The following is a 27963-nucleotide window of genomic DNA, read 5'->3' as shown; positions in this document are numbered from 1 at the left end:
AGTTACTTGTCAATTACAGGCATGTGATAATTGACAATAAAATTGTGTCTCCATGCTGTGTGAGTTCTTATACAAAATGTCAAATTTCTTAAGCTATGAAGAATTTAGTGCCAATCAATCTGAAGAAAAAGCACTGTTGATTTTGATCGACAACTAACTGATTTTAACAGAATATGATATCTAACTTGTCACGTCACAGATCAGATGAATGATTAATTTTGCCTTCCCGAATACGAAAAGATAAAACTCAATGAAGTATGTTTTCTGCACCATTATAAAAAACACTGGCATCATTAGGACGACATCGATTGTGAAATTAAGGACTTTCTTCACTTTCTGCTGGTAGCAGGACTGAATCTGCATTTTCCAAGATCAATTCTTCAGCATCAGAAGCTTTGACAGCTCTGAAGGGGGAGAAAAAAGCATTCGTATTCTCAATAGAAAGTACAATTGCAGGCATTGATGCAGTTATAGCTTGAAAGCATGTTCTTCTGCACTGAAAATGACTCGGTAGGAAAATGGCGTGGGTTTAAGTTTTAATAATGCCACAGTAAAGAACAGAATAAGAAACTTAAATTATACACACCTCAGGAAGGTAAGATTCTACATTTACTTTGCAATTCTTGACAGGTAGAGCCATATTTGACCATTGGTTGACATATACAACTCCCACAACATTGGCTAGATTACAGTTTACTTGTTGGAAATTGCACTTCTAGCCATGGTTAGCAGCATTCAAGAACCATGTGAGAGGTTATACGACACAAAAAGAAGACATCCTCCTCTAAGTCATTTTTTAAGAAATTGTCCCAGCATTTTTATTCTCTTTGCCTTTACACTCTCCTTTGCTATAAGCTCCATGCTCTATATGATTTTCATTCCATGCTTGTCCAAGCCAAAGATTCAAGGAAAGGAGAAAACAACAACAAAAAGTAGCCAGTACCTTCCCACAATGATTTTACAGTTGGCAGAAAAAAAGATGAGATGCTGGATTTTTGTCCCAGAGGATTTAGAGATAAATTCTTGGCCTCAGACATGGAATTTGGTAAATACAAACCAACTATTATAGTGGTCACTACTGGTTGTTTACATAAAAGTATCTGTGAATTGTTATCATTTGATTTAAACTCCCTTTCTAGAGTCATATAACCACCAGGAGAATCATGTTGGTGAGTTTTGAGAACACACCAGCAGTCACAGTTTCTCTCAGGATGTCCTGGGAAGGCAGGTAAGAGATTTTATTCTTCTTGCATCAGTGAAAGTCAGCAATGAAGAGCTGGAGAGAGGACTTGCCCTTCTTCAGACCAAGATGAAGTTTAGGACTGAGCAGATCTTTGGGAAAATCCAGATAGCAGAAAACAGTGAAATCCCTGGAAAAAATAACAGCCTGCTTGCTGTTTATGATCCAGGGAGAACCACCCCTGACCTGCAGGATAACGTCAGGATTAAGCTACATTTCAGTTCCCCAGTTGAGAAAGGGCTTTGATTTACACACAAGAAAATCAGGCCGCATCAGGATTCTTTCCCATTCCTCAGCAGAAGGGTAATTTTCTCCAGTTTGTCACCAATTAAATTGCAAGAACAGAAATTTCTATGCCTTTATTCCAAAATTTACCTGCTGTTTTATAGAAATATGTGGTTGCTGACAAAACATTAAAAGGTAAAATAATATATTATTTTAAAAGAGTGAGGGAAAATCAAGTTTAATTTTAAGTAGTAGAAATGAAAATACACATGGAGAAGCAATTAGAGCACAAAATGTATTCAACAACACATATTATATAAATTTTGAGTGAAAAACTCAAGACAGAAATTGGAAATTAGAAGGATCACTGTCAAGGTGAGATCTTGTAACCTTGAAGATCAAGTAGAAAACAAAATTTTACAACACTAAAATAAAAAATAATTTTACAGCACTAATAAAAAGGAACACAGCTGAGCACAATGGCTCATGCATGTAATCCCAGCACTTTGGGAGGCCCAGGTAGGAGGATCACTTGAGGCCAGGAGTTTGAGACTAGCCTGGGAAGCATACTGAGACCCTCATCTCTACCAAAAAAAAAAAAAGTTAATTAGCCAGGCATAGTGACACTAGCCTGCAGTCCTCATTCCTCAGCAAGCTGAGGTTGAAGAACCACTTGAGCCCAGGAGTATGAGGTTTTAGAGTGATCTGTGATCATGATTGTGTCTCTGCACTCCAGTCTGGGCAACACAGTGAGACCCTACCTCAAAAAATAAATAAATACAAAGGAATGTAAGTCTTGAAGGAAAAGCTAAAAGGTAAGAAAGGTATATCTAGGGACTTACAATAGGAATGCCAAAAGGAGAAAAAAAGAAAAAAGTGGAAAATTAATAACTTCACAATGAAAGAAAAAAAAAAGTCCTGAGCTGAAGTTTGAAATTGCATGTGGAAAAGACTCACAAACTTTCAGGCAGAATTTATACAAATTTCTAAGTTCCACATTCAAAGGCAAAACCTCATCCCCTAAGATGAGGGGAAAGTGGTTCTATATTACAATATGCAAATCAGATTAGCGCTATAATTTTCATCTGAAGCAGTGAGAAACTATGAAATAACAACTAAAGACTATTGAGCAGAGATGCTATAATTCCATAATCTTGTATCTGATCAGGTCAAAAACTAATAGAATTAATAAAATAATTTGGTATAATGGCTAGAAACAAGATCAATAATACATATTAATAGGCTTTTCTAGAACAGATATAGCTACTTAAAATTGAAAATAGTCCATTTAAATTACATTGAAACTATAAAAAGTATTGGAGCAAAATAGAAGGCCAGAGTCCCTTTAGAGAGAACTTTAAACGCATAAGGGCATGAAATAGATCCTAAGTAAATGGAAAAACACGTTGTATTCCTGCATGGCAAAACTTAGTATCATGAAAATGTCATTTCTTGTATGTGTACGTGTTTTATTATTCATTAATTCAATGAATATTAATTTTTGTTACTTTGTATATTGAGAATGCAATGATAGAAGTGGGATGCAGAAAATAAAATAAACACATTATATGCTAAACAGAATAAAATGCTATGAAGAGAAATAAACCAGTAAAAGCAAACTGAAACTGTTGTAGAGATAGAAGTTTCTCATAGGGTATTCAGAAAAGGCTTCAGTGAGAACATGACATCTGAATGCAGACCTAAAGGAGATAGGAGAGCAAGTCATGTGGCATCTGATTAAAGACCCTCCCAGGCAGAGGAGGAAAGTACAACGTCTCTGAGTTGAGCGTATGCAAGACACTAATACAGATGAAGTGGAGTAAGCAAAGGGTAGAGTAGTGAGGGAGAACCAGCTCATATCATTGTAAGTAATTTTTTCGTTCTGAGTAGGATAGAAATCACTGGAGGGCCTTAAGCAGACAGAAACATGCTCTGAGTTTTTGACAGGAAAACTCTTGTTGTCCAATTCACCATACCAAGGAGAGCAAGGCAGAACAGAAGAACAGTTTCTTGCAACTGTCCCCGTGAGAAATAAAGGTGGCATAGGCCAGGTTGTAGCCACAGATTTTTAGAGATGTGATCATATCCTGGATATGTATGAAAGCTATAGCCCTGATACTGACTGTTTGGTGTGAAGGAAAGAGTGAAATGAAGGATGAGATCAAGATTTTTGGCTCGTGTATACATAGGATATTACCATTAACTGAGAAAGGAAGGGTTGCAGCAGAAACTTAATGTTGGGCATGTTAAATGTGAGCTGTATATATTGAAATATCCAAATGAAAATATAGCGGGTTATACTTGAGTCTGGAGCTTAGGGACAAAGATCCAAGCAATTACTATATAATCCAACTATCATTCAAATGAGGGATATTTTGGAACCTTCATAAAATTGATTTTAATTAAATTAAAATTTCAGTTGAAAGAAAAATGTCTGGGAATAAATATAGGAATATTATGATATAAAAGACTGTACAGAGATATTTGCCTTACCAAATAGCAAAACTTAAAATAAGCTCAATATAATAAAAATTGTATGGTATTGTCAAAAGAACAAAATTGTATCTGTATTAAAGAACATACAGAAATAAAAATTTATGTACATAATATACAAATATAACAATGTTACACAAATTGTATATATGCAAATATAACATTGCCTTTCAGTAAAAAATGAATTATTTAATAAATATTGATAGCATGTCAAAGAAAACTATTCCTTTATACCCATATACAGAAATGATTATATTATAATTATTATATTCAACATAGAAATGTAAATATTACATATTTGTTTTAATCAAGTTTAGCAAAGTTTCTCATTCCAAATTTGAGGAAAATTGATTATTTAGAAATTAAAATTTAGAAAAATTAAGAACTTGCCCACCAGATCAACATAGCAATTTGATCTATATTAGACCACCATTAAGTGGTAAACTAGAATGTGAATCAGTCATGTTCCAAAGCATATCCTTTTATCCCCATGCTAAATTATGAATCTGGTCTTTTGTGTTTGTAAGATACCATTTGATGATTTTGCAGAAGATGCAAGATGAGGTTCTACTCAAATTTTTGACCCCCAGTCTTTGTATTAAGACCATGTTGCCTTTACAGTTGGATGCAGTGATGTTCTTTGATCTGTGTTAGACCACCACAGGAGGCTCCAAGTTATCAGAAAGGAATCTTCAAGCTGGAGCTTAAATTTGAGGTTCTCAGCAGACAAGAGGGAGTCCCAGGTCCCTTGATCTCACTTATATTTCTATGATTTTTCACAATTGACCATTCTGAGTCCTGAAACTTACTGAAATATTTGTCTGTACACTAGCCTACCTCTTTCCAAATCAACCCCTATGATACCCATTCAATCACTTTCTTTTTCCCTATATAAGGAACACCTGTTCAGACTGGTTTGCTAAAGCAATTAGGTCCCCTCTCTTATATCTGAAAGCTCCCTTTCATCATACTTCTGAGGAGTGCTAGGAAAGCTATAAGACAGTGAGAAGTAACAAGTCTCAGTGTGATAATGGGAGATCACGGCCCCTAAAAATCTCATTTATGATCTTCATGGCAAACATTCTCTTACGTAATAAAAAGGTATAAATTCTATGTCTAGAGATTAATTTCTCTCCTTTAGGCAAAAATATTTCACACAATTCCCCAAAGATCACTTCCAACATTCCATAGCCTATGTTTGAAAAAAATAAGACATAATGCTTCCCAAAACAGATAACATCATTAATAAAATAAGCTATTCTCAGGACAGTCTTGGTCAGTTAAAATTTAATAAATTTCCAAATAGTTGAATGGATTACTTTTTCTTCAGTAGACTAGAAATATGAATTTTGCCTATGATTGTTTTGTAATTTTTAATGCACATTACAAGAATGAGTGTGGACGTTAAATAAGCCTCTATTTATTTATTTATTTAGACATGGAGTTTTGTTCTGTCACCTGGACTCGAATGCAGTAGCACCATCTCAGCGCCATCTTTGCTTCCCAGGCTCAAGTAATCCTCCCACATGAGCCTCCTTCGTAGCTGGGACTACAGGCATGTGCCACCACACTGTTATTTTTTTTTATTATTTTTAGTAGATACTTGGTTTCATCGTGTTACTCAGGCTGGTTTCAAACTCCTGGACTCAAGTGATCTATCTACCTCAGCCATCCTAAAGTGTTGAGATTACAGATATGAGCCATCACAACTGTCCTCTAAGAAGCCTAGGTTTAATGCAGGCATAGGATTATAGACTGAAAATAAAATTGTATTATGGTCTGAAAGATTCATACTCTGCAACTGAGCAGAGTGTGAACACATTCCAGACTCAGGTTGATTCAACTTCCACATCTACTTTAGTCCCTGGGTGTAATTGATAGGTGGATTGTGACTTCTCCAATGCACACATACTTGCCTGTCTTAACCATATGAATTGTATAAACTCCCAACACAATATAACTCCCTCCATTGTCATTAAATCACAAAACCACAATGTAAATAGAAGAAAAAAACAGACACTCCTAAATATGATCTTTAAAACACTAGCTCCAGATATACAAAACAGAAAAATGCATCCCCTCACAACGAACCACACATAAACTCAAAGCTGCATAAAAGTGCAGTAGTAAAAAATGACAGAAACTATAAAGGTTTGGACCATAAAATATCCTCGTTTCATATTTCATATTTCTTTGAGATAACCTGCAACCTTCACTGGTAATATGCCTATAAAAACCGGAAGTGAGTTATTTGAACTTATTTTACTGGATACAGCTTAAAAATCACTGCTAAAGGAATTCTGACATTTCCCACAAGGAATTCTGGAAAGTAATGACATAGGAGAATCTCAATTGTAAGCTCTAGTTATGTAGGGAAACCAGAGCCACGTGTCATAAAGACGTTGACAAATCTCCCAGCTGAAATTAGACTCGTCCATCCATATTATTTTGTATATTTGCTTAATATAATGGAGCCACCTTGGTGTATGCCCCACTTGAATCCCCTTTACTGGCTGATACTCTCATCCCCTGTTGAATGCACACACAACCTTTTCTGAAGCCTTGCCCTGGACTAACAGGGTCAACTCCTCTCCACAGATATGAAGGGCTGCATCCCCAGAACTACTCCCCCTGGCTGTAAGGCGGAATTCCTGCACAACGCCATTCACACTCCAGAATACTCCCACGATAAGGCTAAGGACAGAATTTACCTAAGTGCATTCTGGTCAGCTCCTTCCTCTTCCTCACTTTTTTCCCCCTCACTCATGCCCCAGATATTTCTTGAAAGAGCATTATTTCAATAAATTTAGGAATCCAAATTCCTATTTTAGGCTCAACTTCTAGAAAATACAACCTAAGATACACAATATGTTTTTTTCTTCATAATTAAACTATTGATATACATGTCTATTTTGCCATGGGTTTAAACTCCGAAAGAAAGGAATAAACCTCATATCCATCTTGTGAAAATAAATTTCTTATTTGTTCTTCTAATACCTACTTTGCAACCATCCAATCATCCCATCTTTCCTTTTCTATTTAGTTTTAAATCCAGAAGTGGCCTAGATTAGGAAGAACATTCACTTACATCATCTTTGTTTACTTAAAAATGAGCATGCTTGAACGGGAGTGGCGGCTCAGCCTGTAATATCAACACTTTGGGAGGCCAGGGCAAGCAGATCACGACGTCAGGAGAAGATCCAGACCATCCTGGCCAACACGGTGAAATTACGTCTCTACTAAAATGCAAAAATTAGCAGGTCATGGTGCCACGTGCCTATAATCTCAGCTACTCAGGAGGCTGAGGAAGAAGAATTGCTTGAACCAGGGTGTCTGGGGTTGCAGTGAGCTGAGATCACACCACTACACTCCAGCCTGGTAACAGAACGAGACTCAGTCTAAGAAACAAATAAGCAAAAACTTTTTTTTGTTGTTTTTTACTGCTTATCTCGTGTTTTTATCTGTTATTTTTTACTGCTTATCTCATGTCTTTATCTGTCATTGTTTTCTTACTTGGCCATTTCCACCTCCCCTAATAGCCCTCCTATACTAAAAATGAATAAAATAATTTAGAATTGGATAAACAGTATGTTGATTGTGTATGTACCTATTCATGTACAAGCATAAATACCTCTGTCCACTTAGAAAATAAGTATATATCAATCTTGACTTGGTTAATTTTACATTGAAAAAGAAAACCAGGAACTGTATTTATGTTCTTTTCAAAATCCATGGTTTTGTAACAACTAGAAAAAATTGTACATGATCTTAAACATAAGCTATAATATGGTTTGGATCAAACCTCATATCAAATTGTAATTCCCAGCGTTGGAGTTGGAGCCTAGCGGGAAGTAATTGGATCATGGGGGTGGATTTCTCCATTGCTGCTGTTTTTGTGATAGTGATTTCTCATGAGATTTGGTTGTTTAAAAGTGTGTGGCACCCCCTCCTCTCTCTTGCTGCTCCAGCTATGTGACATGCTGGCTTCCCCTTCATCTTCCGCCATGATTTTAAGTTTCCGGAGGCCTCCCCAGAGGCCCAGCAGATGCCAGAATTATGTTTCCTGTACAGCTTGTGGAACCTTGAGCCAATTAAACCTCTTTATAAATTATCCAGTCTTCAGTATTTCTTTGTAGCAGTGCGAGAACATATGAATACAAGCTCCAACCTTCTAGAGATCTACCGTAATAGAACAACTTTATCTAGAAACAAAAGAATAGAAAGACCACGGTAATACAACTTTTTATTGTCTCAATAATATTACTTTACTTAACAGACTGACTTTACAGGTCATTTTAGTAATTTGAATTAATCATTACCTGCTGTTTTATGTTGCAATATGACTATCTTGAAAAGAGTGTCTGTCTCCTTTATTGATTATATCTTTTAGTGCTACTCTTACTTCTGGCACTGAAGCAAATTATTGACATTCAGTGAATGGTTATTCAATGTAAATTTATTGCGTTATTGTTCAGTTTGTCTAACTCTAAACCACATTCAGTTGCTATGTAGACAAAGATTGTTCCTCACATTCAGTCCACCAACGTAAAAAAGGAAAAACACATATGGAAAAATTTTGTTTCTAACCAAATCTATGAGGAAAGGATTCTTCTTTCCCCATACAGGATTTCTTAAAAAAGGAGGACAAGGAAGCAAAAATAAAAGCAAAGTTTTCAACAGCAATAGCATATTAAGTTTAACAGTTCTCAAAACTTAAAAACTAGATTTTTCTATTGAATCTAGATATCTTGAAAAGTGATCTAAAATAGTGTTACTAACGTGTAATAAAAAAGTATAGAAAATTACGTCAATTTCTTACTAAAATCTTTCTTTAGTCTGCTTTTTAAAATTTCCATTCCAACTTTTCACAAGTTTGCTAAACTTGTGAAAAGTTTAGGCACTGTGAAAAGTCCAGGCACTATTTTTAGATTTTTTTCTCATTTTTTAATCTTCATCTAGTTTATAAACATATGATCTGTCAAGAAAAAAAAAGTTCTCCTCTGATGGACTTCTCCTTCTACTAACCAGCAGAAAAAAACAACTTGACTGTAAATTCAAAGGACTGATATGATTTCCCCACAAAAGTTAATACAGGAACCCATATTTTCAAGCACAGAAGGAATCTACAGATCTGTTTTGTACACTTTTAAGCACTATTTAAAATTATTTTATTTACCTATTCTGAGCTACATATTGCATCTGTTCAGGATGCAAATTGCTAGTTTTATTAAGTGTATATATGTATCACATGTTCTGGTAAATAAATAAGGAAACGAATAAATGCATTAAGAAAGAAAAAATTAATTTTAATAAAACTGATCTTTCAGGTTATTTTTTTACTAACACTACTAAACTATAATATGGCCACAGAGAATTGCATAATTGTTGCAAGCATATGTAATAACAATATAATTTTTTAAAGTCTATCAATCTGTTTCTCTTTTCCCTGAATTATGCATTTCATCTACTCCAGCCATTGGCCATTATATAAATGCTGACTATATGGATCAGATGACGTTTTGATATTTTGTAATAGTTACTGAAATATGTTTTGCACTCATAATTGGTTTTCTTTTTTAAAATTTATTTCACCGTATTGGAAAATAATGTTGAAAACAATCAGCTATTCTATTAAGATTTTTTTGCATGTGTGTATATAGGTACACACACACACACATATATCTCCTACATATTAGATGCCTCCTTAACATTTTAATATAAAATTCATATGGTTAAATTAGTAATATTCTGAAATACTTCATGATTTGTTATTTTAACAAAAAATTACTGATAAATGGGCTATGGATTTTTGTTGTTGTGTTAATGCACTTAATTTTGTAGAGAAGTTTTAGGTTCACAGCAAAATTGAGAGGAAAGTACAGAGAGTTCCCACATGCACATGCACAGCCTCCCCTATTCTTAAAACATCCCCCTCCAAAGTGGTACATTTGTTACAATTGATGAGTCTACACTGACACATCATTATCAACAAAGTCTATAGTTTACATTAGTGCTTACTCTTGATGTTGTACATTCTATGGGTTTGAATAAATGTATAATGACTTTACATTATATAATGACCTTACAATTATAGTGTCAGAGTTTCAGTGCTCTAAAAATAATCTGTGCTCCACCTGTTCATTACTCCCTGCTAAACTTTAACAACCACAGATATTTTTACTGTTTCCATAGTTTTGCTTTTTCCACCATGTCAAATAGTTGGAATGATAAAGTATTTAGTCTTTTCAGACTGGCTCCTATCACTTAGCAATATGCACTCAAGTTTCTTGTTTGTATTTAATTTGTTTTATTTTACATTTCCTTGAAAAGCATATGATATGTAACATCATTTTATATACTTATTTACATCTGCATATCTTCTTTCATGATATGTCCAGATCTTTTGCCCATTTTTCAATTGAGTTGTTCATTTTTGTATTGTTGAGTTTTAAGTGTTTTTTTAATATTTTGGTTAGTAGTCCTTTATCAGATATATCTGATGAAAATATTTCCTACCAGTCTGTGGCTAGTCTTTTCACTTTCTTTACAGTGTCTTTCACAGAGCAAACAATTTTAATTCTAATAAAATCCAGTTTATCAATTATTTCTTTCACTGATTGTGCCTTTGGTGTTGTATCTGAAAAGTCATTATTAAACCTAAGATTTTCTTCTACATTACCTTTTGAAGTTTGATATAGTATTGTGTTTTACCTTTAGATCTGTGACTCATTTTGAGTTAATGTGCATGAAAGGTGTAAGGTCTATATCTGGATTCATTTTTTTTTTTTTTTTTGTATTTTTTAGTAGAGACGGGGTTTCACCATGTTAGCCAGGATGGTCTCGATCTCCTGACCTTGTGATCCACCCGTCTTGGCCTCCCAAAGTGCTGGGATTACAGGCTTGAGACACCGCCTCCGGCCTGGATTCATTTTTTTTACATATGAATGTGCAGTTGTTCCAGCACCACTTATTAAAAAGACCTATATTTTTAATAAATGGTGCTGAAACAACTGGACTTTTTGATCTCTTGTCAAAAATCTGTTAACAAAATTCGTGTGGTTCTACTTCTGGGCTCTCTGTCCTGTTACGTTAATCTGTGTTTATTCTTTCACCAGTGTCACACTGTCTTGATTACTGTAGCTTCATAGTAAGTCTTAAAGTCAGGTAATATCAGTCATCCAACTTCGTTCTTCATCTTCAATTGGACTATGTTTTTTGAATGATAACTATATGTCAAACTACAACCTCTCATTTAAAAAAATTGCTCAAAATTACTTTATTAATTAATGTGTATATGGTGACATATGACATCAGTGTAAATAGCACCATCCATGCATTAATCATAGTATCAATCATTAAGCTTTAACATGTCCATTAAAGCTATAATGGAACATGTCATATAATTCAGTCCCAAACAATTTTAATGACTATTTGAAGACATAAAATTAGAGTAGGTTTCTCAGAAACGAGTGTGCATACACTACTAAGGAATTCATGTATAAATTAATCTGATTGCTTCTTTAAAATATAGAGATTGATGTATTTTAAAGGCTCAAGATTGATTTATTCATTGCAATTCAGTTGGCCAGAGATCAATTTGATCTAGTATTTTTAGTCACATTCAAAATTAAACAAATTACTAAATTGACCAAGAAATCATGCTCTCTTATTAAAACTTAAAGGCAGAGAACTAGGTCAGGCACAGTGGCTCATGCCTGTAATCCCAGCACTTTGGGAGGCCAGGATGGGTGGATCACCTGAGGTCTCGAGTTCAAGACCAGCCTGGCGAACACAGTGAAACTTTGTCTCTAGTAAACATACAAAAATTAGCCGGGTATGGTGACAGGCACCTATAATCCTAGTTACTCAGGAGGTTGACGCAAGAGACTCACTCGAACCCGGGTGGTGGTTGCAGTAAGCCGAGATTGCGCTGAACCGAGGTTGTGCCACTGCATTCCAGCCCGGGTGACACAGCAAGACTCTGTCTTAAAAGAAAGAAAGAAAGAAAAAAAAAAAAAGACAGAGAACTAGATACTTCCTTTTGAGGCATGGATCAGAGAACATTTGCTTTTTACTATAGATCTTTGAACTAATTATTTTTATGCCGTGTTTATGAATTTCAATATATAGTTTTTAAAGAAATTCTTAAAGGCTACCTCAAACTCAGAATTCAGTTTACGTATGTTTGATATGCATACACATGCATATATGTGTATATATGTGTATATGTAGTTTTATACAAATTACATATACTACATATATATTTGTATCTGTGCGTGTGCATGTGTGGTGTATGTGTGAATATGACTGTTGTCTAGGGATTCTGTGACAGTTGATCTTCAAACAGGCCTTTAAGAACTACTGACATATAAAACAGCAGGTGTGAATTATGAGAGAAACGTGAATATTTGTTATTCCATTGTTTTTAATGAGATGTAACTGGTTTAGGACAGAATTACTAAATCAAAGTTGAGAGACATAATACAAAGATTTTTAATTAATACTTGCATGTACCTATGAGGCCACTGAATGTAAGTTTTGTGTTTGAGAAATATGATTTGCTATGACACAGAATAATAGTTGGAAAAAGCACTCACTATAACAAATATGTTCTAATTGGTGGTGGCAGGTTGACATGACTCCTGCCTCTCTGACACAGTTCCGTTTTGATGATAAGGATTAGTTATTCTCTGTAAAACTAGATCTCAATAAGTCATTACAATGGAGAAGGCAGTGGTGCAGATAACGCAAAACATCGTAATTTTCAAACATAATTTGTTCCTATCTTTGAAAGAGTTCTCTTTCTACTTATATTTGTTTGGCAATGCCTAAATTAGCTTGTATTTCCTAGATACATAGCCACTGACAAGGAATTTAGGTATATGTTGCTAGACCAGTCTCTGCTTGACTGAATAGGGGAATAATTAATTAAGTTAATCTATGTAGGAATAAGAATATGTTGGCCGTATTTTTCTTCAGAGCCCTTAATTTTGTACAAATATCATAAAATGTGAGCTGTTACTGATTTTGTAACACTTTCTTCCAAAGAGATCAAGGTTAGTAGTACATGTCACAGAAATAATAAGATGGCAATTAATTTCTAGTAGTGAAGAAAAAGCATTGGTATTCCTGTAATATGATCTAGGGACACAAAAATGGATCATGTAGCTGTTCCCTCCAGCAACTCATGACTGCACTCCTAGTTTAAACAAAACAAAACAAAACAAAACAAAATGTAAGACGATGACAGAACAATATGCGTCCATGTTGAATAATTGTTAAGGTCAAGGACTTTGGACAGATTTTAGCTTAAATAAATTGCCTTATCTCTCTAAACCCCAGTTTCCATACTGGAGAAAATAATTATGATTTTACTTATTCTATGTAGCTATTTTGAGGATTAACACAGATGAACCTGTAAAACATAACAGCATTATACCTGTCACATGGTAAGTGCCCGGTAAATGTTGTACATATTATTATTCATGGTTGTATAAGTGCTCTGAAGATGTAAGGCAGTGATTTATGTTGTCTAGGCAAATTGTAACAGAAAATATGATATGAGAGTTAAGTTTAGAATGATAAATAGGGTACTTGCAAGTGAAGATGAAAGAAAGGGCTTTTTTTTTTTTGAGACAGAGTCTTGCTCTGTCGTCCAGGCTGGAGTGCAGTGATGCAATCTTGGCTCACTCCAAGCTCTGCCTCCTGGGTTCACGACATTCTCCTGCTTCAGCCTCCCAAGTAGCTGGGACTACAGGTGCTTGCCACCACTCCTGGCTAATTTTTTTATATTATTTTAGTAGAGACCGGGTTTCATCACGTTAGCCAGGATGGTCTCGATCTCCTGACCTCGTTATCCGCCTGGCTAGGTCTCTCAAAGCGCTGGGATTACAGGCGTGAACCACCCTGCCCGGCCAGAAAGGGCATTTTTGATGAGAACACATGAACACAAAGAAACAACAGACACTGGGGCGTACTGGAGGGTGGAGGATGGGAGGAGGGAGAAGATCAGGAAAGTAACTACTGGATACCAGGCTTCATACCTGGATGATGAAAAAATCTGTACAACAAACCCCTATGACATGAGTCTACATATATAACCACCCCCCACAAGTCTGCCTGTATAACAAACGTGCACGTGTACATCTGAACTTAATGTAATAGTTTAAAAAGGGAATTTTTATGGCAAAAAAAGATTATATAAAATGTATGACAGAACTTCATGTTGAGAAAAGTGGGTACTCTGTTGTGGTTAGAATGAGAATATATTCATTGGGGAAGGGTTAACAAGACATGAAGCTGCCTTCCAGAGATTAATGCAGTAAAAACATGCAGAGTATAAAGGGTGTGTATGCCAGCAAAATACATCTGTGTGATTGTGTGGACCTGAATAGTATTAATTTGTATTGTGGCAGGAAAAAAATGTTACAAGTTTACAATACCGTGATTACTATCCATAGTGCAATCACAGTTTTCAGCCTCTCTTCCAGGTGGATTGAGGCTATGTGACAGTTCTGTCGATGAAATGATGCAACATCATCCAGTCATAACCTGTAAAAACATCTCTCAAAATTTTCTAGTTTTCTTTTCCCCTACCTCTGTAGCCTTTGAGGCCAAAATTGGCAGAGATTAAGGCTGAAAGAGGGTCAATCAAGCTCTCCATCCTATAACATTATAGGCTCAAAAAAAAAAAAAAAGAAAACAGAAATAAAACAAAACAAGACACCTTTTATTACAGAAAGCCACAGAGTGCTTGAGGATTGTCATTTGTGACAGCTAGCTTACTATACACGAACACACACACATGCACGCATACACATATATACTCGCAACCAGTACTTATGAAAACTTCAAAAATTTTCCTAGGTGAATACAATATCCCAATAATCCACAGTTTAACAAGAGAAGGATGCTCACTTTTACCACTGCTCATCAACTTTGTACTGGAAGTTCTTGCCAGAGCAACTGAATAAGAAAAAGCAATAAGAGGCAAATAAACTAGAATAAAACTATTTCTATTCACATGTGATATGGTCTTATATATGTCTTATATGTAGAAAATTATAAATAATCCACAAGTAAGCTGCTAGAACTATTAAATAAATTGAGCAAAGTTTCAGAGTACAAGATCAGCACACGAAAATGACTGGTCTCTCCCCACCAGCAATGACTAATTCATAAAGAAAATTAAGAAAGCACTTTCATTTACAATAGCACCTAAAAGAATAAAAACCTAGAAATAAATTTACCAAAAAAGTGAAAAGCTCATGTGCTGAAAACTACATGATATTGCTGAAATAAATAAAAAGATATCTAAATATTAATAAATAGAAACATAGCTTATGCTTATGGATAAGAAGGCTTAATAGTGTTAAGATTATCAGTAATACCCAAAGCCATATACAATGGCAGTGCAATCTCCCTCCAAATTCTAGCAGACTTTTCTGCATAAATGGAAAAACTGATCTTCAAATTCACATAGAATGGTGAGGGGCTCCAAATAGCTAAAATAATCTTGAAAAAGAAAAGCTAAATTGTGGGACTTAGGCTTCTTGATTTCAAACCTGACTACAAAGGTATGGTGATTAAAATAGGGAAGTACTGCTATAATGATAGACATATGAATCAAAAAAAAAAAAAATTGAGAGTCCAAAATAAACCTGTGTTTCTATAGACAATGGATTTTGTTTTTCACTCAATGGGGAAAAAATAGTCTCTTCAACAGCTGGTCTGAGATGACTGGATTTCCATACATAAAAGAATGAAGTGGAACCTCATCTTGGCCTATATAAAAAATTAATTCAAATAGGTCAATGACCTAAACGTAAGAATTAAACCATAAAAGTCTTAGAAGAAAACATTGGAGTAATCTTCATGATCTTGAAATTGGCAATGAATTCTTCAATATGACAACAAAGACATGAGCAACAAAATGAAAAAATAGACTGGACTTCATCAAAATTAAAAACATTGGCATATCAAACAACATTATCAAAAAATTGAGAAAACAATTCACAGAATAGAAAAAATATTTTAAAATTGTACGTCTGATAAGATTTTACATTTAGAATATATAAAGAATTCTCACAACTCAACAACAAAAAGGCAAACAATTCAACTTGAAAATGGGCAAAAGCACTGAATACACATTTCTCCAAAGAAGCGTAAAAATGGCCAGTAAGAATATTAAAAATGCTCAATATGATCATCATTAGGGAAATACAAGTCAAAACCACAATAAAATATCACACATACACTAGAAAGGCTGTAATTAAAAAAAAACAAAAATCAGAAATTAACAAGTGCTGGATTCACGTTATCAGAACAGTGAGCCAGTCTATCCTATTGAAACACACCAAATTCTTTGTTTTGACTAATCCTTGAGTAATGCGAGCAAACATAATTTTTCATGCTCTTTTGTGTGCTTTTGTTTATGAGCTTCATAAGAGGAGAAATCAAGCCTGCTTTTATTTCTCATGAATATCCGGCATCTAGCACAGTACCTGGAACAAATAGACTCTTAGTAATAAGTTTTTTAATGAATGCATTAAAACATATTCAGAAATTGTCTGAATCTTCTACACTGAAAAAAATATTGTATTTAATGTTAAGCTACCTGTAAAAATCATTTATTTCAAAAAAATTGTAATAGACACTAAAATTTCAGACAAAAAAAAAAAACCTACAAAAACGAAACCCATTTGCAGAATTCCTATGGCTATTGGTGTTTATATTTTAATGTTCTCATACTGTCATGTTTCCAGGCTTCAAAAAGCTTTTAGTAATTTTTACCTCCATTTGAAGTAAGATACTTAGTATGTTTTATTATATAACTTTAAACTAGTTTATGTCTCTATATAAGTATGTGTCTAATATAGTATGGATATGTGTCCCTAACAAATCTCGTGTCAAATTGTAATTCTTAATATTGGAGGTGAGGCCTGGTGGGAGATAATTCGATCATGGGGCAGTTTCTCTAGAGTGGTTTAGCACCATCCCCCTTGGTACTGCTGTTGTGATAGTGAATGAGTTCTCACAAGATTTGGTTACAACTGTGTAGCACCAACCCCCTGGTTGCTCCCACCATGTTAGATACTTCACTCTCTCTTTGCCTTCTGCCATGGTTGGAAGTTTCCTGAGACCTCCCCAGAAGCAGAAGCTGCTATGCTTCCTGTATAGTCTGCAGAACCATGAGACAATTAAACCTCTTTATACAATATGCCATCTCAGGTATTTCTTTGTAGCAGTGCAAGAATAGCCTAGCACAGTATTTCTGAAGCAATTGTCCTTACTTATGTATGTCATTAAATATAGAGAAGCAGTTCATTCATGGGTCTGTGATTTCATAGTTTGAGGCAAAAGCTGAAGGTCTTAACCATAATAACTTTTTTTTTCAATTTATTTTCAGCTATTCCTTTTCCAAATCCTCTTTTGAGGGCTTTTAAGAATATAGGTTATAAAAGTAATAAAATTCTACAACCGTATTTTTGATTCTTTAGAAAGGATATTCCATCCAATTCTTGTAGTTCACATAATTTTCCCTGTTCTGATATGAGACTTTTTGCCCATATTTTTTTTTACGGCTTAAAAAGAAAATGTTACCCCTACTGAATGTGGTGACAAGTTTTCTCTCTTTCCCCCACCAACATTTCCATCTCTATCTCTCCAAACAACTATAAAAAAATCTGTCTCTGTAAATTACATTACAGGCCTGTTCTTACTATTGCCTTATAATCTTACATGTCCCAAGTCCACTGTCATCACACTGTCTCCCTCACTCCCTAATAACTATTTCACATTTCTTCTTACCCTCAAACTCATACACTTCATTCCACGTTCTGTTTCTCCGCTGATGATCTGGTTGGCAATTTCACTGAGAAAACACCAGCAAACAGAAAAGAATTCCGAAATCTCCTATCACCTTGGTTATCCTCCAGTCTCCATCAAGGTCCGTATTTCCTGCCTGCCTTCTTGTTATTTTGCGTGAACTTTTCACACTGCAAATCCAAGGTCATTCTTCCACTAGTGTCCTCTCATCTACTTAAGGACAGAGGAGCAACAACTCCGCTTGACCTATTTGGATCCTAAATTTTTCTCTCTGCATTGTATCATTTCTGTTAGCATATAAACATACTTTTATGAAGAAAAATTCATCTTTTGACTTCCTGATCTCCTCAACCAAATACTTCTCTTTGCTTCTGCCTTGTAATATAAACATTTTTTTAAAAAGATAGCTAGACTGACTACCTCTAGCTCTTCTCATCAAAGTGGCTCATAAAAGCATCCCAATGACTCCATTGAAGTCTTCCTCATGACTCCACTGAAGCTATACTGATGGCTTTCATGTTGAGGTGGCCGATTCTCATCTGACAACTTCTTGCACTATCAGCAACATTTGCCATCATTGGTAACATCCTCCTTGTGGCTTTGGAAACCAGGCACTACACTCTCCTGTTTGTTTTGTTTTGTTTTGTTTTCTCCTATTTCTCTGGCCTTTCTTTCTTATCTTCTTTGCTTGTTTCTTCTTCTTCCTCAACCTGTAAATCAAAGTATCTCAGGGCTCCCTCCATTTGGAATCTTATTCTTTTCTCTGTATTACCACCTTATTGATTTCATCATGTCTTATGACAGAATGCCATCCATATGTTTTATGACACTCAATCTGTTTATCATGTTGTAGTAGCTAACCTTTAAAAATGGCCTTTCATGAACCACATCACTGATATTCTCATTTTTGCATAATTCCCCATGAATCTGGGGCGACCCTGGAAATTACTCTCAACCAGTAGAATACAGCAGATGTGAGACTGTGTAACTTTCAAAGTTAGGCTATAGGAAGTGTTACAGCTTGCATTTGGATCAATCTCTTGCTCCTGGGATCTCTTTCTTGGAACCCAGCCTCCTTGCAAACCAAAGTCACAAGGAAAGATCACATGTAGATGCTCCATAAATAGCCCTGGCTGAATCCTAGCTTACAGCTAGCGTGGACTGCACACCATGTGAATGGGTCCTTCACTGCCTAGTCAAGCCTTCAAATGACTCCAGTCTCTGCCTTCATTTAACTGCAGCCATGAAAGACTCAAAACAAGAACCACTAAGCTGAGCACAATCTACGGAATTGTGAGAAATAGTAATAAACTATTATTGGAAGCCACTAAATTTGGGGTAGTTTGTTATTCAGCAATAGACAACATGGGTCACCTGAACTCCCCACTCAGATATCCAACTACTCATCTGGTATCTCTACTTGATGTCTAATAGACATGCCAAAATCAGCATTTCTAATATAAACTCCTGATATTCCACCAACAATCATAAGTATCTTACAATTTTCCCCATCCAATTGAATGGCCACTCCATAATTACAGGTACTTAGGTCAAAAATTTCAGTTTCATCATTGATTCCTCTTTCATTCACGTGGTTAACCCAATCTGGTGATAAATTCTGTTTTCCTTTCAAAATATAATGAGAATATTTCATCCCTGCCCTTGCAACCTCATCTAATATTATAACAACCTCCTCCTTGCCTACTCCATTCCAGATACCTTGGAATACTCCACATACTCTCATGCCTTAAAGCTTTTGAACTTGTGTTTCCCCACATTTAAGCACACCCACTCTCTCAGCTACATTATGTCTTTGCACAAATGCCATTTTGTTTTCAATGAAGCTTTTCCTAAACAATCAATTTAAAATTACAAACCCCTCTCTTCCCAAAATATTACCATTTCACCATCCCATCCTTCTTTCTTCACAGTATTTCCTCCAAGCTGACATACTATATATTTGCATTAATTATTCAGTATGTGACTGTTTATTATCTGCCTTCTCATAAGCCCCATGAGGACAGGGATTTTAAATGCTGCATCTCCACCACTTACAATAGTGTCAGCAATGCAGAATGTTCTCAATAAATGCCAGTGCAGTAGGGGAATAAATAAGGTTCTTCTTCTTAAGTTATTTTATGTATACAGTTAAAGAAAATTATGTTTTGGTTTAAATCTTTTTTTGTAATTCATAAGTTAAAATTATTGACCGAATTAATTACAGTAATGAGAGAAAAGAATGTTTGACAAAGATTGGTAGAGATGAAGCCAATTTTCTGCAACTTCTATCCTCGGTGTTGTGTCATACTTTTCAAAGACATTTAAATGTATGTTAGAAGTAATTAAATTAATTTTTAACCAGCCAACCCAGCACATGCTTGCCGGGAGTTATAAAATTTAAAGCAAATTTGCATATTAATCCAGCCTGTGGCTGTTACATTTACATGCATGTCTTATTTCTTTTACGCTTCTATTCTGAGTCCCTAATCTTCACCTTGATGTAATATTTCATCTTTAATAATCGATTGCTAGGACAGCATACACATACACACATACACTCACTCACACACTCACAGGTTTAGGAAATATCTTCAGTGGTGGGAAACTGAAATTTGGAATAAAAAAATTAAATGTTGTAATATATTCATGAAATTTAACTGAAGAAAATATATAGAAGAATATAAAATATTGAATAACTGCAAATTCTTTAAAGCTAGAAAAGATGACAAATAAGTCCATATTAGACTCCTAATACAGTGACTTTAACCCAATAAAATGAAGAATAATGAGGACAAATATCAAGTGACGGCATTCGGTTTAGTAAAAACAATTCTACAAGTATGAGAAGGGAAAATGTGGCTTAGCAACCATCTAAGACATATGGGTTTAAAATACCACCAACACAAGAGAACTGTTATGTTACTGCACATGAAAATGTAAACTTACTCCTAAGCTATATTAATGAAAGAGATTGAGAGAGGTGACCATGATACTCTGCTCTGTTCTTGTCAGGACCTACTTATAGTATGTTCCTCAGTTATTGAAATGTAGACAGTGCCAATGGAAATGCACTCAGAGGTAATAGTTCAGTATGTTAAGTGGACTTGAAATGATGTCAAATGGGAAATTTTGAACAGGTCAGGAGGATGCCTAACACACACACACAAAGATATAAAGGGTTCAATCTCAGTAGCTACGTTCAAGTACATAAAGGGCTGTGCGGTCTAGAGAAGAAGGAACAGTTATTTTAAGAACACCCGTGTGTAGAAAGAGTATTAATGATTCCATATGACATCATTATGGTAGATAAATCATTTGAAAAATCTTCCATTTCCAAAACGTTTAGATACTGGTAAATTGTAATGAACTTTCTTTAAATGTGCTAATGTCAAAATAAAAAAATTAATTTCTTGGGGACTAAAAATAAAAAAAAAAAAAAAAAAAAATAAGCAGAATTCTGAAGCCAGAGTTTTAAATAAACATAGAAGGTGTGGTATCCCTGGGCGAAAATGGATACTGAGAGCTACAGTTTTGTGTTAAGTTTAACACTTGGGAAATATTAGATGATCCCCAAAAGGTAGGGGAAGGAGATGAAGGAGAGGATTCCTTTCACCACACAAAGTTAGATACCTCAATAGTGTTCCCCTCTCATTGAAGGTGAGGATGCTATATATATTCTGTTTGTAGCAAGGAGAACTAAAGGGAAATCATGTCAGTTGCCAAGGTACAGCTGGGAAATTAATCATAGAAATGGCAGTAATAGCCTGGTCTGAGAATTATGATTATAGACCTAATCTCATGTGAGTCTGTTTATTGTGGTGACCACGAAAAGACTCTAGTCTAAGAAACTCCAAGATAATAAATCAAATTCAAAACATATTGTTTCAATGGAAACAAACACATTTACACTCAAGAGGGAAGCCTGTCAATTTAGGCTCCATGGGGTTTTTATGGATTAAGTCCAGGTAAGTATGAACTCACAATAGAAAGGAAAACATCAAGTACACAAGGAAATAAATCACCATGAGTGAGAAAAATATTAAAAGCAGAAACAATAAATACTAGATTTAGATCCCCAAGGGCTTCATATATTAGAATCATCAAACACAAAAAAAGTATTTATAAAAATATTCAAAGAAATAAATGATGGAGTCCAAAACATAAGCAAGGAACCAGAGACTATTGGAAATGCTTAAGCAGATTTGAAAAAAAGATCAAATAAAACTACTGGAAATAAATTTCATAATCATTGAGGTCAGAAACACTGTATAAGATTTAAGAACCAGATTGGACACAGCTGTCTAGAGAATTTGTGACTATCATATGTGCAGAATAAACCAGCAATGCAGTAGAAGGAATCAAATGGATGAAAAACATAAAAAAGAGATTGCAGAAGTAACAGGAAGCAAAGAGACGAGTCCAAAGACACAATTTATTTGTAATCAAAGTCACAGAAGAATAGAAAAGAGAAAGAGAATGGAGAAAAGGCAATGTCCAGAAAGTTAATGGATGAGAATTTTTCAGAACCAATTAAGAAATAAACTTTCAATTTCAAAAATTCCAACAAATTCTAAGTGCAGTAAGTAAAAACAAATTCAAATCAATACTCATTCACAGTAAACTTCAGAGTAGCTCCCTGCTCCCATTCTCAAATGTTTAAAATCCTTCTGAGAGTGAGGCATGGTGGCTCAGCTTGCCATTCCAACACTTTGGGAGGCTGAAGCAGGAGAATCACTGGAGCCCAGGAGTTCAAGACCAGCCTGGGAAACATGGAGAGATCCTGTTTCTACAAAAATTTAAAAAATAGCCATGTATGGTGACATGAACCTGTTATCACAGCTACTGGGGAGGCTGAGGTGGGAGGATTGCTTGAGCCCAGGAGGTTGAGGCTGCAGTGAGCCATGTTCATGCCACTGCACCCCAGCCTGGGCAACAGAGTAAGACCATCTCTCAAAAATAAATAGATTAATAAATAAATAAAATATCTTTGAGAATGACGAATGAAACACTAGAATTTCAACAGCTATAATGTAAGTAACCAATAGGCATCAGAGCAATGTCTTTAAAGTGGCAAGAAAGAATTAAAAAGTCATTCTAACACTGTGCACTCAGAATTCTATTTCAGCAATAAAGATAAAGAAAACACACTGCCTGCTTTATTTAAGAATGTTATTGCCAAAATATCTCCCTAAAATACTTTGGGAAAGAGTTCTTGGAGAATATGTAGAATCAATATTGTAAGAATATCCAAAATCTGGAGATACTGAGTTCAGGATCAGTGGGTCTAGTTCAGGAATGCTATGAAATTGAGGCATGAGAATAGTAGCTATGCACTAAACCTGGAAATCAATCATTTTGTATAGAAAACATACACTCAAGGGACTCTGAGAAGAATGTCTTCGGGAAATAAGTAGATTTCCAATTAAAGGTGAATAGTCTTGAAGCTTTGGGGAAGACTTGTGTTCATTATATAAACACAGAAAAAAAAAGGGAGGCAGGGCACGGTGGCTCATGCCTGTAATCCCAGCACTTTGGGAGGCCGAGGCAGGCAGATCACGAAGACAGGAGATCGCGACCACGGTGAAACCCCGTCTCTACCAAAAAATACAAAAAATTAGCCAGGCGCGGTGGTGGGCACCTGTAGTCCCTGTTACTCGGGAGGCTGAAGCAGGAGAATGGCGTGAACCCGGGAGGCAGAGCTTGCAGTGAGCCGAGATCGCGCCACTGCACTCCAGTCTGGGTGACGGAGTGAGACTTCGTCTCGAAAAAAAAAAAAAAAGTGAAAGCCATTAGAAGTTCCAGTGTTTTTTTTTTCTTTTTTTTTTTTAAAGGATTTACTAAACAACCATGGTATACATATGAAACTAACTAAAATTTTGCATCATATGAAGCAATTCAGTAGAAGTAAAAATTGTGTAAGGCTTTTACTATTTGAAATAGTCTCTTTCATATTGCCTAAGATGAGTAATATTCAACTCATAGACTAAACTAAAATCCGGTCACACTATTTTACTATTTATTTGCATAGTAAATAATTTGTCATGACTATACTAATTGTATTAATCATTAAACATTAGTTTATAGCCCTCTGCAGAAACAATCCAATAGGGCAACGGGGTGTGTGTGTGTGTGTGTGTGTGTGTGTATGTGTGTGTAATAGGGAATTGGTTCACATGATTACAGAGGCTGAGAATCCCCAAGATTTTAATTTGGCAAACTGGAGACGAGGAAGAGCTAATATGTAGTTCTAGTCTGAGACCAAAGATTTCAGAACCAGAAGAACTGATAGTATAAATTGGTTTGGAAACTGAAAGACTTGAGACCCAAGAAGAATTGTTTTGGTTTAAATCAGAAGACCTATGTTCCAACTCAAAGTAATCAGGCAGGGGAAGTTCCCTTCTACTTAGGTTTTCACCTGATTGAATGAGGCCCATCCACATCAGTGAGGGCAATCTGCATTACTCAGTCCATAGAGTCAACTTTTAATCTGCACCTTCACAGATATATCCAGAATGATGTTTGGCCAAATGTCTGGGCACCCCATGGCCCAGTCAAGTTGACACATAAAACTAATCACCACCACAACAAAAATGGCTTTATTTTTTAAATCACTAAATAAAACCCAGAAGACTTCATTGTGGTTACAGAATATAATATTCATGCTATGCACAAAATATTTAAGCATCTGCATTACACTACTCTTAAAGAAAATTCTTTATAAGTATCTTTAACTTAAAATGGGAGAAAAAAGATTTGACTTGAGTGCTATCCTTAAACTCTCCTAATATTTCTCTGAAGCTTTCTTCTGGGGTTGTTTTCTGTGTCTTAGAATGTAACATTCACTCCAGGTAGAACAGCTAGGATTGAAAACCATCTAAGTGCTTATCCACCAGTGTTTTTCTACATATAATGCTCACTTATGCGGCTTCCTATGTTCTGACAAAGCTATATGTGAAAGGGTATGGCTCAGTCCTTCAAAGAGTAACGTGATACTTCGATCTGTGGATGAATAGTCTAAACATAAGAGACTGGGTGCTTGTGCATGTGGATGTACAGAATTTCTTTTTCAAATATATATTTGAATATTATTTGCCTTTAATTTCATTTTAAATAAATTTAAGCTCAACAAACACATACCCAGTGTGAAAATACATCCAAATGAAAAATAATTGTTATTCAAAGTTGCATTACCTAAGTTCAACAACAGATTATTTGAAAACATTTATTTGTAGATCTCCTTCTTGCCTACAAGAATATTTGGAGTATTTTAAAAACAGTTTAATTATACTATATTTACAAGTTGGCATCATGATTTTTATGGAAAATAATAATCCTCTGTGATTTTAAAATACACTTAAGCTCAGATCCCAGTCAAAACCAATTAAATCAGAATCCCTGGAGGTGGCGCTAGTCATATTTATTCTTTTAAGTGCACCCTAGATGACTGTAAAGTGTAGCCAGGGTTAAGAATCACTGAAGGAACATATAAGCATCGTCCGTGTTATTAAACAGTTTTCATAAACATCACTTTAAATGAGTACTCATACTGCATGGGCATATCAAAATTTATTTTAAATTCCCTTAGTTTGAATATTTAGGTTATTTTCAGTCATATTTTTAATGTGGATAGATCCAATTATATAAAAAAAACTAATCTTCCTGGGTACTGATTATCATATAAAGATACATATGTCTTGGTCTTTTAAGCCGTAGTTAAATTATGAAAGAAAGCAAATACCCTGAGGTGACACATATTGTACTTTGAGTTCTTTTGGCCCTTGATTAACTGACAGCAGCAGCAGCTGGGGGCTAAAAAATGGAAAAAAAAAAAAAAAAAAAAGAAGAACTGAGCATCATTGCTAGATTTTATAATTTTTTTTGCTAAAAATTTAAAGTCAATTCATTCTACCTTTAAGAAGGCTTCACTATCTGTTTTATGTTTATTGCTTTGTATATTATGTATATGAATATATATGTAAATAAAGTAAATTTTAATTGAGTAGGATTTGGGTGTGGGGGAGTTGGAGATTTTTTTAAACTTAGTCTTTCAGAATTTTGAAGACTATTAACTATATACAACTCATGGAAGAATAATTTAAGAAATAGAAAAAAATCACATTGTATTTGATTGGAGGGGCTGTGATGAAGAGAGGTATTTTGTCAAAATCCAATTCAGACTTCCCTATGGAAAATCAAGACAGCTGGGATTAGATAGTATCCACTTATCCAATTTCTGCCTCACTGTGTCTTTTTTATTTGAATTAATCTGGGTAATGAACACCCAAACCAAATTATTGTGGGTTGATTACCCATGAAAAGTGGGTTAATTGTTTAATAGCCATGGGTGCGAGTGGGTATAGGTATTTTAATATACATACACTTCTAGTTGGCATATATGAGAGTAGCATAAAATACATATACTATGAAATCAACATTGCAGTTTCATATTAAAAGTTGATTAATCTTCTTGTTAGAGTAATTTAATTATCTGTAAAATTGGTCGCTAAATACTGGAAAAAGTATTCATCTATTATCATTGTTTCTGTTTTAGAAAAAGAAAGATAAATAAATGTTTTTTGAGTTCTAAACACATAAATCTTAATTTTGGGAAAACACTGGAAGAAAAGAGACATTTAGTGCTATTTACAATCAAAGGCAAATGTAACAAATGGTTGTTTCCATCATAAGCTCAGCTAATTATCAGACTTGCTTACAGTTAGATGCAGTCATCCACGTTCCTGTGCAGTTTCAAGTGAAAGCTACGTAAAAAGTTTCCATTTTTGGGAAAGAAGGTGGCATCTAATTGAGGCAATGCTGCCTAGCATCTACATCCTTTGGGCAAGAAAAATGTATCCGATCAAGAAACACCAACTACAGCCATGTTTTCTAATTTACTTTCTAAGGCTATTAAGGGGAAGACCTTATTAGAAAATAGCTGCCAGAGCCATTATCTTTTTTTTCCCTTTCAGTAAAGGCACACAAGATTTCGATGAAAAATGTCAGCATTCAGCTTTTCTTTCATGGTAGAAGCAATGGACCCAATTAAAAAAGTTGGTGAATGGATCCATGTGATTATGCCTCTTCTGGAGGAAAAAACCAACACAAGGGAATTACAAAATAACAACCACCACCAAAAAGAATAGAGACCACAAGAGTAAGCATGCTGTACCAGCAGGGAAACTGCAAATGTGGGCAAAATGTTATCATAAAGTTCACGAAGTTAACAATGAGGCCAACCAAAAGACTCTACTTGATTGTGAAATCATCACTAATTCTCTATTTCTTTCCTTGTCTTATTATCCTCCTTTATTCAACTAATACTTCAGCTGATTCCTTTGGCTTCTTGTGGAAATCTGGGCTAGAGCCTAGGGTTGCTTTTTGCATTCTTAAAAAAGGAAGAGAGAATGATATATTTTCCTTTAAAATTAATTTCAGAGGGCAAATCCTGGTAATTCCTAACTGAGAGGCAACATTTTGACATCCATCATTTTTACACAGCCCAACACGGTCCGTTAGCTGAAAGGTATTGAAAAACAACAATATGTCAGAAATCTTGATAAGCCCAATTTTTGGTGAAAACCAGAAAGAACCTACTTGCCATGCATGGGGTGCCTGTTTCTTTTGTAAGAGTCAACAATGTTTTAGCTCAGTCTCACAACTCAGCAGCCTTTAGATTGGTCCTGTGGCACACAAAGATTTAATTACAGCTTATTTGCCATTACATCTTCCCCAGTGCATTAAAATATAGGTTATACAGCAAAGCCACCTTTCTGCAATATGCCTGGGAAAGAGCCAGACCTGAGAACCCTTCACAACTGGTCATGAAGCTAAAATAGAAACAATAAGAGCAAACAACTACCTACAAATGCTCACACCTAAAAGAAGCCAGAAACTTCTAAGAAGATGAAAGAGGTGGTCGTTGGGGAGTTTCAGAAAAATTTCACCTAGAAAAACAGAAAACAAAGCATCAGAAAGAGTAGGACTGGGCAGACTGTGCATGGGATTTCATCAACCTTACCCAAGATAGTGGTCCGGTCAGAAGAGGGCCCGGATTGCTCAGCTCAGCTTCTCTCTGCATACTAGACAGATGACACTCCTTCATAACAAGATGTATTCCCAATCGTATATATTAATTTTGATGCTTGCCTGGAGCCACAATTTCTCATTCTCTGTCAACC

General features: G+C 35.2%; 1 long non-coding RNA gene across 1 annotated transcript; it reads right to left on the bottom strand.

Moving 5' to 3' along the window:
• Window positions 1–265: 265 nt before the first annotated feature.
• LOC117093838 lies at window positions 266–27963 on the bottom strand. The gene is made up of 3 exons (XR_004441269.1): window positions 27804–27963; window positions 14876–14923; window positions 266–1370 (listed from the first exon to the last, which is right to left on the bottom strand). It is a non-coding gene; the product is annotated as an uncharacterized LOC117093838 (long non-coding RNA).

This window comes from Trachypithecus francoisi, unplaced genomic scaffold (genome assembly GCF_009764315.1).
Source record: "Trachypithecus francoisi isolate TF-2019V2 unplaced genomic scaffold, Tfra_2.0 Lachesis_group12, whole genome shotgun sequence".
Classification (NCBI taxonomy): Eukaryota; Metazoa; Chordata; class Mammalia; order Primates; family Cercopithecidae; genus Trachypithecus; species Trachypithecus francoisi.
Note: the sequence above shows the minus strand (reverse complement) of the source record. Positions and strands in the feature narration are given on the sequence as shown.